The following is a 12,605-nucleotide window of genomic DNA, read 5'->3' on the forward strand; positions in this document are numbered from 1 at the left end:
AAATTCATTTTATCATTTATTAGGCGAGATAACGGCTTAAACGATCGGTTAAAGCTCGTTAAAAACGAAAGAAAAGAAAATTGAAAGTGAACGAAATAAAGATGAAAGCCAACAAAACAAGAAATGAATTGAAAGTCTCGGATTCGAAAACTTACTGGTTGAAGAACGAAGAACGGCGGAAAACCTTCACGGATTTGCTCACATAAACGTCTCGGAAGCATTACGGAAGCACCTCGGCTTGGATTTTTTCCACGAAATTTTTTTTTCACTAATTTCAAGAGAATTCTCAATACTAGAGGGGTCGAACATCTTTGCTCTGCCCTCTTTCTCCTATTTATAGGAGAAAAGAGGGAGGTGGTTGTCGCCCAGCTCACCCAGGCGAGCAAGGTTGCTTTCACCAGAAGGCACCCCCATTTTCACTAAATACACCCCTTTGTGTTTTTTTATTGATTTCTTTCCGAAACGTTATAGAACTTTACGGATTACGTAACGACACCTATTTTCTTTCTGGAATGTTGTGAAACTTTACGGATTGCACAACGATGCATTTTTTTCCTTCCGGAATGTTGCGAAACTTTACGAATTGCGCAACAATGCTTGTTTTTTTCCTTCCAAAATGTTGCGAAACTTTACAAATTACATAATGATGGGTGTTAAACATTTTTGAGGCAGTCAAGCGAAGGTCGCATGCCAACAAATAATGATCCCTAGACGAAATTAGGGTATGACAACAGGAATATGAATTATTTAGGATGAACCCTAATGAGAACATCCAAAGTATGCAGAAAAGATTCACACACATAGTCAATCATCTTGCCTCCTTAGGAAAAACCTTTCCCAATGAAGATTTAATTAATAAAGTTTTGAGATGCCTAAGTAGGGAATGACAGCCCAAGGTAACTGCCATTTCTGAAAGTAAAGATCTTTCTTCTATGTCTCTTCCACTTTGTTTGGCAAATTGCAGGAATATGAAATGGAACTTCAACGACTTAATCAAAATGAAGAAACCGACAAAAAGAAAAGAAGTATAGCACTTAAATCCTCCTCATCAATGCAAGAGGAAAATGAAGATGAAGAATCAGAAGATGAAGAAGACTTCTCACTCTTTGTGAAGAAGTTTCAAAAATTTGTCAAGAAGAGAAGAATCGAGAGGCGTCAAAACTTCAACAATGGAAAAAGATCTCAAGAAGACTCTCAAATTCTTAGATGCTACAAATGCAACCCACTTGGTCACATCAAAGAAAATTGTCCCTCAAATGAGGAATGGCCTGAGAAGAGTAAAAAGAAAAGGTATGAAGAAAGAAGGACCAAGAAGGCTTACATTGCATGGGATGACAATGACTCATCCGATGGTTCAGAGAAGGAGATCAACCTTCTAACCAAGGACTATGAGAGCGATGAGAACATCTCTCAAGAAGATTAAGCAAAAAGCAAAAGTATGACTTTCATCTTTGAAGATCTAGACACTTAAATCATGAAAAAGGTAACATCAAAACCATTCTCTTTTAAATTAATTTGGTTGAAACTTTCCTTTCAATTAACTTGTTATATGATGACTAACAAAATTTTATTTGTTTGTCTTGATTGATTGAAATTGTGAGTATGTGTTTATATGTTTTGATTGAGTTAATTTTCTTTCTCAAAGCATGAAATTTCTTTTTAAATATTAGATAATGTCTATGATCTTTATTCTTCAATACTTGTGTTGATTATTTTGATATAATTGTATATATACAATGACTATTTTTTTAAAATGATTATGAATGATTTTGAATGTGATATGTGAATTACTTGCTTAAGGTTCTTTCATAAAGTGTTTTAAAAAATTTAATGTTATATATTTTTTTAAAAGTATTTTGATTTTCATTCAAATCCATTTTCCCTTAAGAGTCATTCAGCATTTAGTTTGGCTAAAATGCTCTCTGGTAATCGATTACTACAATAGTGTAATCGATTACAGACAGTTAGGAAGAGTGTAATCGATTACCAAATGCTTAATCGATTACAACGCATCCCTGCTCATATAAATTCAGATTTCAAAATCAGAAAACTGCAACCCTTCAATCCTCTCGCGAACCCTCGTTCCCAATTCATATTTCTACCATATCTTGCCCATTTCTTGTCCAAATCAAGTCCCATAAATCCCAAAATTCTTCTTTTTTCATTCTCTTTCACTTCAACCGATTGAAATTTCAAATAACTCCTCAAATGGCGGAATCATCGAAAAAGTGAAAGGGTTCTTCGAGTCGAAGCCAACGACACTCTGAGGCTCAGGAAACACAGATTCCCTCCTCCATTTCCTCTTCCTCACTGTTCTCATCAGAAGAACAACGGATACAGTACACAAACCTTTTCTCCTCTCGTTCCATTATCGATCCTAAGTTCATAGACATGGATTTCTTTTCCAATGAGAGTTTTGAATGCATTCAGGCATTTCAGAACTCAAATCTCATTCCTTTTATGTCTTTGAAATTTCCTGTTTATTCTGAATTAGTTAAAGCTTTTTATTCTAACCTCGAAATTCAAGAAAGCACTTTGATTTTTGAGATTTTTGGGATAAAAATGGTCATTGACCAATCCCTATTTTATGACTTGACCCAATTATCTAGTGAAGGTGTACCATTTGAAGGTGCACTGAATGATGATTGGAAATTTGATTTTTCTATACATGATACTCGCCAGTTAGTTTGCACCAACCAAGCGGATATGATCGGAAGGCTGCTTGCCGGTTCATTGGCTTTTGAAAGCCACATCCTTCACTATCTTATTGTGTGTATTTTACTTCCAAGATCTTCAAACCTTGCACAAGTTTTTGAAGAAGATCTTATTGTCATGTGGGCTTTTCATACCGGCCGACAAATTGATTGGGCACACTTAGTACGATATCGCATGCATAAGGCATTGCGATTAAATGCTCCTTTACCATATCCAAATTTAGTCACTCTTTTCCTTCAACACTTTAACATCCCTCTTAATTATGAACCTTATGTTCCAATCAAGAGATCCTTCTTGATCGGTGCTGCTGTGATTGCATCTTTTGGTTACCGTAAAGAGCGTGATGACTCTTGGGTAAAAAAGGGTGCTCAACCCAATGATGATGAAGGACACTTACCAGTAGGAGAGGATTCCTCTCTCCTTCAAAGTATTTTGGACAGGTTTGATGGACTTCAAACCTATGTTGGTGAAAGGTTTGATGCTTTGGAACAACAAGTGGACATGCAATTCGACGAGATGGACTCAAGGATCACCAAGGTTGAAGGAGATGTCACTTTCATCCGCACATGCTTTGATCTACCACCACCACCAGCAGCAGCATCTTAGATTTTACTAATTTTTAGTATTGTTAGTACTTTGATTTCAAGCCGTTTATTTGGCTATGTTTTAAAAACACTTACTAGCATTTTTATTTATTAGTAGTTTTATTTGGTTATTATGAATGACTTTCTGGATTATATGACATTCTATGAAGTATTATCTTTCTAGTTTGATGAATGGTTAAGTTATCTTGTTTGATTGTTTTCTATTCTCTTGTATGATTAGTCATTTATGTATGGTTTTATATTTCTTACGCACTTTGGCTTGTTGTTGATGCCAAAGGGGGAGAGAATATAGGGATTAAATCAAGAACTCATATAATTAAATAACTTAATTTCAAGTGAAGCTTAAACTCAAAAACAAAGGGGGAGAATATGGAGAATTAAGTGCGTAATCGACTAGGAAAAAGAATGTGTATGTGTTTCTTGATTTCAGGGTTGTCATCATCAAAAAGGGGGAGATTGTAGAAACAAGCTTCATGATGATGAATCAAGTAGTTTTGATGATGACAAAAAGCCCAAAAGAATGATTTCAAGATTGAGTCAACAAATTCAAGATCAAGATTAATTTCAAGATCCAAGCAAAGACATCAAGAAGAATCAAGATTCAAGAGAAGAAATCAAGAAGCAACAAGTCAAGACTTCACAAGGGAAGTATTGAAAAGGATTTTTCAAAAACCAAACATAGCACAGTTTTGTTTTACAAAAGAGTTTTCTCAAATTTTTCTAAGCTATCAGAGTATTTACTCTCTGGTAATCGATTACCAGTTTCTTGTAATTGATTACCAGTGATAAAATTTGATTTCAAAAATCTTTTAACTGAATTTGCAACGTTCCAAATAATTTTTAAATGGTGTAATTGATTACAATATATTGGTAATCGATTACCAGTTGTCATACCCTAATTTCGTCCGGGGATCATCTGTTTGTTGGGGTGCAACCCCTGCTTGACCGCTTCGAGGTACTTGACACCCATCGTTAGGCAATCCGTGAAGTTCCGCGACATGTCGGGAGTTGAAAGGACGTGTTAATGCGCAATTCGTAACATTCCGGAAGCCAAAGAAGGGATGATTGCGTAATCTGTAAGGTTTCGTGACATTACGGAAAGAAAACAAGTATCGTTACGTAATTCATAAAGTTCCGTAACGTTACGAAAAAAAAATCAGCAAAAAAGGGGGGTAGAGGGTGTATTTAGTAAACAGGGGGGTACAAATAGCAATCAGGCCCACTTGGGCCTTCCAGGATCTTCCAACAGAAGGCGGTGTCTTCTGGTGGAAGCGCGAGCTGAGCTCGCCTGGGTGAGCTGGGCGGCAACCACCACCCTCTTTTCCCTTATAAATAGGGGGAGGAGGGCAAAAAAAAAAAATGTTCAACCCTCCAGGTATCTTAGAATCACTTAAAATTAGTGAGAAAAATTGTTTCCGTGAAGAAAATCCAAGCCAAGGCGCTTCCGTAACGCTTCCGAGACTTTTCCGTGGGCGATTTTGTGAAGGTTTTCCACTGTTCTTCGTTCGTTCTTCGGTCTTCAACCGGTAAGTTCTCAAAATCGAACTTTTCAATTCATTCTATGTACCCTTAGAGGTCCCCATTTGTTTCGCATGCTTTTATTTTTATTTCATTTACTTTTCGTACCCCCTTTTGGCGTGCTTTAGTCATTTATTTAAGTCGTTTCCTCGCCTAATAAAAACTAAAATAAATTTCCACAGTTCATTTGAATTGTAACATCTTTTAATTTCTGTTAAAATGAAATCCGACCGTTCTGTCATTCCGTAACCACGTTTAAAACCAAAAAGAGGCAAAATAATAATATAATAATAAAAAAATATCTTTTAATATAATAATAAAAAAAATCAATCGAACGTTTTTCTTTGGGATTTTTCTTTCTTAATCGAATTGACTAATAACCAAAGTGAAACTAAGGCTAAAATCAATTCATAAATCAAACTTTTGTCATCATTTAAAAATCCATTTTTAAGGTCCAACGCCTTGAAATGGTCTTTTCCACTTTTATTAGTTAAACGTGGACTTCTAAAGCCTAAAGTCAACACATAGCTTTGTTACCTCTTTAAAAAAAACAAGAGATCATTAATGGTCCAATGCCTTAATGTTTTCTCTCCTTTCAAAAGAATCGAAAGATTGTTTAATGGTCCAATGCCTTAAATGACCTTTCATTCAATCAAAATATATCTTGCAAAAAAAGATAAAAATAATTTAACCAACGTTTAGTTCTCAAAGAACTATGTAGATCTGATTTCCTTACCACAATTGAGGAATACGTAGGAGCAAGGGAAACACCCTTGTCGACCACAAAAAGATAAAAAAATATATAAAAGGCATAAAAAGATATAAAAAGCATAAAAAGGGAAGATAACACAAATTAAAGTCATATTCGCACATTTGATTAGAGGCTGCCATCCCTTCTGACGGACGCATGGGGTGCTAATACCTTCCCCGTGCGTAAATACAACTCCCGAACCTTTCACTTAAAGTTCGTAGACCACGTCTTTTTCCGGTTTTTCCGACGTTTTCCTCAAATAAACGTTGGTGGCGACTACGCGCATTTTCCTTTCGTGGAAGACGCATCCGTGAGTCTCGTGTTGCCCTCTCGCCGAAGGGTAGGTTGCGACAGTTGGTGACTCCACTGGGGACTATTGTTAGAGAGTTAGGCCAATCAATCAGTGTGCTTTGTTTACCATGACTTCCCTTTTGTTCTTTTTCTTTGTCTTTTTTTCTTATCTTCTTGTGTACATAAACTCTTTTAATGCTTTTAGTGTGTTTTAAAATGTATGCATGAGGTAAATATTTATTCATTTGATGCACACAAACACCAACACTATTTGCACACACGGTGAGTTGAGAAAAAGGGCCCTATACCCGGGTTCGTGAGAACATAAGGAATGGAGGTGAATCTGTGATCATGCTAGGTCTTCGACTTGCTTGATTACAGTGAACCCTCATCTAGAGTTTTTCTCTTTGATAACATATTGTTGCTAGTAGTCCCTACTGCTGCAATATGTTCTTCGAAGGGGATGATACCTCTAGAGACCATCAAGAGAGATATGACCACCTTGGGAATTATCACTAAAAGCCCTTTTAGCTCCCTCCCATGTAGGTCCCTAAAATAGGGGCACGAAGCAAACATGCTGCGTGCCATTTCCCACACTGCCATGCATGTAGTCAAATGTCATGTACCCCTTTGATTATATTTGTTTGTGGAGAGTGTCGTACTATGTACATTCCCATGTTGTGCCTTATCATGCACGGGTTTCGTCTTGATCCCCTCTCTTTGGCAAACCAACGGAAAGTCCGTGTCACCTTCTTAAATAGATACGTCTGGCATCGTGCTACCCCAAGACATTGTGTCTAAGAAGGAGACAATTTCCCGGGCTCCCGTATTCATAAATTGCATCTGTGTCATATGTATTTCTTCATGCATTCATCCATTCCACCCATGATAGATGTCGGAGTTTTGATTCGCACTGGGTTTTTGTTTCACTTTAGTAAAACATGGGAACAAATCAAACTGGAAAAAGATTTTATCAAGTCAAGATTAAGGTCCTAGATATCACCAGCATTAAGGAGTTGGGGCGGTTGATGGGACCTCTCCAAATGCAAGCCTTCCGCAAGGCGTACGGAAAGATTTTAGATTTGACCATAGCAGAGATATCCACGGAAGCTGTTGTATCACTCACCCAATACTATGACCAGCCTTTGAGATGCTTCACGTTTGGAGACTTCCAATTAGTACCGACTGTTGAAGAATTTGAGGAGATTCTAGGATGTCCTCTTAAGCGAAGGAAACCGTATCTTTTCTTCGGGTTTCTTCCCTCGAGCAAGATTGCAGTTGTGGTCAGGGATTCGGCAACAGAATTGGATCGTGTAAAGCAAACTTGAAACGGCGTAGTAGGCCTATCACGAAAGTACTTAGAAGGCAAGGCAAGGGATATGGCGAATCAAGAGGAGTGGGTCCTATTTATGGACGTATTAGCATTGCTAATCTTTGGGGTTGTCCTCTTTCCAAACATGGACGGTTTGGTGGACCTAGCCGCAATTGATGCTTTCCTTGCATATCACCATAGCAAAGAAAGCACGGTGGTAGCTATCTTGGCAGACTTATTTGACACGTTTGACCGAAGGTGCGAGAAGAGTAGCGCACAAATCATCTGTTGTTTACCCACTCTTTGTGTATGGTTGGTTTCGCACCTATTCCAACAAGACATAAGGCATCCATGTCCGCTCCGAAGCCATCGCTCGTGTGTCGAAAAAAGAAGAGTAGATTGGGACCAACACTTGGCCAGGATAGGAGGCAGAACAATCAACTGGTTTCCTCGATGGAAGGAATGAAAGGAGGGAGTTCTCTTCTCATGTGGGGGCTACCCAAACATCCAGTTGATAGGAACGAGGGGTTGCATTAACTACAATCCCGCACTTGCTATAAGACAGTTAGGGTACCCCATGAGGGGAGCACCGACGGAAGAGAGCTTTTCTCCTTTCCTTGTGAGATATTTCGGCGCGCAAGGTTTCAAGGTTATACATAGAGTCCATAAGGCGTGGGAAGGCCCGTTAAGGAAAGATAAAGAACTTAGGGGCATCCGTAATGGCATCATCGGTGGTTATCATGAATGTCTGAAAGTTCGTACACGAGGGTTAGATTGGCTCTCCAAGTTGAAAATTATCAATGAGGAGAACTTCGAAGCTCTGGAAGAGGATGAAGAAGTCCGAGCTCTAAAAACCGAACTAGGAAAAGCAAGACTTGCCAAAGAAAAATTCAAGTTGGTCGCTACAGACGTCTGGAAAGAGTGTGCCGAGTTACGAGAAGAAAATGCAGCTACCGCAAGAGCCCTTGAACAAGAAACCAAGAGGGCTCGCAAGGAAGAGCATGGCCGAGACAAATTCCGTGGAGCTTTGTGGGGCAGCAACAGTGAGCTCAAGCTTCGAAGGGAAGAAAAAGACCAATCACGAGCACATAACATGGTCTTGAAAGAGGAGTTAGCTGCTTGTTCAAGGTCCAAAAGAAACTTGTCTCAGCGTTTATGCGAGACAGAGACCAACATGTTAGCCATCGTCAGCAAGTACCAAGAAGAACTAAATCTAGCCACGACCCACGAGCATAAAGTGGCGGATGAGTATGCCCAAGTGTACACGGAAAAGGAGGCTAGAGGAAGGGTGATCGACTCATTACATCAAGAGGCAACAATGTGGATGGACCGATTTGCTCTTACCTTGAACGGGAGCCAAGAACTTCCTCGATTGCTAGCCAAGGCCAAAGCAATGGCGGACACCTACTCCGCCCCCAAGGAGATCCTGGACTTCTCAGCTATTGTCAGCATATGATAGACTTAATGGCCCATATAATTAGAAACCGCTAGGAAGATTGTATTGTCGCTCAGATCTTGACTAGTTATAACTTTTTGAATAAAATGAGTTTATCCCATGTTTTTACTCCAAAGATCAGTGCGAATCAAATCACTCCCACATTTTATCTCTAGCATGCATTCATTTTTCTTTACCTACTCCTCACGTTTGGCTTTTTAGGAAAAACCGCCATAACTAAACACGCCCCAAGGCATCCCTATCGCACCAGATCCAAATCTAGGACAATGGGTGACCAAGAGGAGACACAGGAACAAATGAAAGCCGACATGTCGGCTTTGAAAGAGCAAATGGCTTCCATGATGGAGGCCATGTTAGGGATGAGACAACTCATGGAGAATAACGTGGCCACCGCTGCCGCTATTAGTTCGGCTGCCAAAGCAGACCCAACTCTCCCAGCTACCGCACACTATCCTCTCCCAAATGGGGTAGGACGAGAAAAGAGCACACTGGGGCACATCAACAACCCCCATTTGGGATACAACCGGGTGGCTTACCCTTATGGACTACCACCTAATTACATGCCACCAGTCATGCGTGATGATGGGGGTCATATCCCTTCCCCCGTCCTTGAAGGGGAGCCTCCTCGACAGTCAGACGAGGTTCACAAGGATCATAGAGAGTATGCCCAAGTAGACATTGATTTCTAGCCCCCGATCCCCATCGAGGGTCCGGCACCCAACGTACTGCCTCAACCTAACCTCCCAGCACATCCAATATTCTTGTCCACAAAAGGACCACCTCCGGCAGTGGAAGAAAGAAGGAAACTCGATCTCATTGAAGAGAGATTGAGAGCTGTTGAAGGCTTTCGCGACTGTTCGCGTAATGCAATTTTCCATTTCCTGCTTCTAATTACAATTTCGTTCTTGTTTCTTCTTTTACTTTCATTTACGTTTCTGTTTGCATTTTCGTTTCTGTCTCATTTATGTTTCTGTTTATTTACGTTTCTGCTTCATGTTTCATTTACATTTTCTGTTTGAATCTATGGAAGGCTAAATATTCTGGTGTTGTTTCCTTCTGAGGATGAAGCCCAACTCTCTTTGAGGTTTCATTTATAATGTGGTTCCCTGGCAGTTTTCCCTTCACCAGTTAACCCAAATTCGTGAACATTAATCAGTGCACGTTTCGTGTTCGATTAATTGCCTCTAAGCCTAACTTGTGTTCATGCTTAATGGACGAAGGGCTAACTGGTGTATGTGGTGCCTAATCATGTATTGACAACCCTAAGTTGATTTTCACTTAGTAAATTGAAATAGGGTTGGATTAAGTGGTTAACTGTTAGGGACAAATTCTCCATAACCCAGGATAAGAGAACGGCTTCTGAATCAGAGGAAACAACCCATTTTTAATATTATTAATTTCGTATTCCAGTTTACTTGTTCTGCTCCTTAAATCACAAAACAAACAAACCCCCCCCCCCCCAATCGTTGTTGTTACTGCACGTATATTATGAACATTTGGTTTATCATTGCTCGTTGGGAAACGACCTAGGATCACTTCCTAGTTACTTCATTTTCATGTTTATTTGATTCGGGTACGGCCTCGATCAAATTTGGCACCGTTGCCGGGGAGCAGTGTCCAAAGGTTCATAATAACTAGCTAGTGTTGTGTGTTTAATTCTTTCGTGTTTTAAGTTTAATTGTTAGTATTGTGTTAGTATGTGTGTTAGTGTTATTTAGTGTCCTGATATTTTGTTTAGTGTGTGTTCTGTTTCAGTTTTCCTATTAAGCACTTTCCCTGTTTCAGTTTTGGGTGTTTTGCTGTGAATAGTGTTTTGCGACGGACTTAGTGACCACTTTTGCTTGCGGCAAAACAGAGTAGTAGTAGAAATCAAGTAGAGACGGATTTTAGCGACCACCCATGCTGAATTATTTGAGATTTTTTGTTTTAGTAGCTAGGGTTGTTATTTTTGGCTGAATTTTTTTGTGGTAACTTCTTTTAATCTATATTTTGTGGGAAAAATAGCTAGAGCCTTTATTTTGGTCAGATTTGAAAGTTCCAAAAAAGTAGCAAATTTTGTTTTTGTCGAAACTTCAAACGGCCATAACTTTTGCTCCGGTTATCAGAGTCGCAATTATTATATATGTATTTGGGGTAGAAAAAAATTTCCTACGCCGTGGAAGCCAGCCTAGTTGAGGTCTCCATCGTCCAAAAAAAAGTGATTCTGTCAAAAGTTTTTTATTTTTCAAGTTTTATTCACTTATTTTTCTTAACCTACCATTTTTAGATTCCATAGTTAGACTTTGAGTTTTTGCCTGAAATTTTTTGTGCTATCTTCTCATCATTTTATAAGGTTGATCACAAAATTTCAAGTCATTTGGAGATTATTTGAGGGTAGCTGTAGTTCAAACCTACACCTTTATTTACATGACAAAGCAACTAGTTGTGCATGCTGAATGTAGTGTATGACTAGAGGCAATCCATCTGACTTACAACCCTTTGATCTTGAGATAGATAGGACATTTCATAGATTAGTTAGGCATCATTTTATACCTTTTGATCATCCTGAGCATTCCATTACTGGTGAATCTGTGCATTCTGTTATTGGTGATTTTGAACATCCTAATTTTGAGCATTATAATTTTGAGCATTTTGATTCTGAGCATTCTGATTTTGAACATTCTGAGAACATGGCACAGCCCCCACCCCGTGAGAGGACTCTAAGGGAAATGGCTGCACCTGATTTCACCTACGAAAGCTTGTGCATCCAATACCCTGATGAGGATGCTCCATATGTTCTTAAAACTGGACTAATTCATTTGCTTCCAAAGTTTCATGGCCTTGCAGGTGAAGACCCGCACAAACATTTGAAGGAATTTCATATTGTCTGCTCCACCATGAAACCCCCAGATGTCCAAGAGGATCATATATTTCTGAAGGCTTTTCCTCATTCTTTAGAGGGAGTGGCAAAGGATTGGTTGTATTACCTTGCTCCACGGTCCATCACGAGCTGGGATGACCTTAAGAGAGTATTCTTAGAAAAAAATTTCCCTGCTTCTAGGACCACAGCCATCAGGAAGGATATCTCAGGTATTAGACAACTCAGTGGAGAGAGCCTGTATGAGTACTGGGAGAGATTTAAAAAACTATGTGCCAGTTGCCCTCACCATCAGATTTTGGAGCAGCTTCTTCTCCAATATTTTTATGAAGGACTCAGTAATATGGAGAGAAGTATGATAGATGCTGCCAGTGGTGGAGCCCTTGGAGACATGACTCCTGCTGAAGCAAAAAATTTAATTGAGAAGATGGCTTCCAACTCCCAGCAGTTTAGCACCAGAAATGATGCTATAGTCATTAGAGGAGTGCATGAGGTAGCTACAAACTCAGCTGCATCATCTGAAACTAAGAAGCTTGAAGGCAAACTGGATGCATTGGTTAACTTGGTAACCCAGCTGGCCTTGAACCAAAAATCTGTACCTGTCGCAAGGGTCTGCGGTTTGTGTTCCTCTGCTGACCACCATACAGACCTTTGCCCTTCCATGCAGCAACCTGGAGCAATTGAGTAGCCCGAAGCTTATGCTGCAAATATTTACAATAGACCTCCTCAACCTCAGCAACAAAATCAACCACAGCAGAACAATTATGACCTCTCCAGCAACAGATACAACCCTGGATGGAGAAATCACCCTAATCTCAGATGGTCTAGCCCTCAGCAACAACAATAGCAGCCTGCTTCTTCCTTCCAAAATGCTGCTGGCCCAAGCAGACCATACATTCCTCCACCAATCCAACAACAGCAACAGCCCCAGAAACAGCCAACAGTTGAGGCCCCTCCACAACCTTCCCTCGAAGAACTTGTGAGGCAAATGACTATGCAGAACATGCAGTTTCAACAAGAGACCAGAGCTTCCATTCAGAGCTTGACTAATCAGATGGGACAATTGGCTACATAATTGAATCAACAACAGTCCCAGAATT

General features: G+C 39.6%; 1 non-coding gene across 1 annotated transcript; it reads right to left on the reverse strand.

The window, feature by feature from the left end:
* Positions 1 to 11,695: 11,695 nt before the first annotated feature.
* LOC114397854 lies at positions 11,696 to 11,802 on the reverse strand. Its single transcript, XR_003663471.1, has one exon. It is a non-coding gene; the product is annotated as a small nucleolar RNA R71 (small nucleolar RNA).
* Between the last annotated feature and the right edge of the window lie 803 nt (positions 11,803 to 12,605).

The sequence above is a fragment of the Glycine soja genome, chromosome 18 (genome assembly GCF_004193775.1).
Source record: "Glycine soja cultivar W05 chromosome 18, ASM419377v2, whole genome shotgun sequence".
In the NCBI taxonomy this organism is placed as follows: Eukaryota; Viridiplantae; Streptophyta; class Magnoliopsida; order Fabales; family Fabaceae; genus Glycine; species Glycine soja.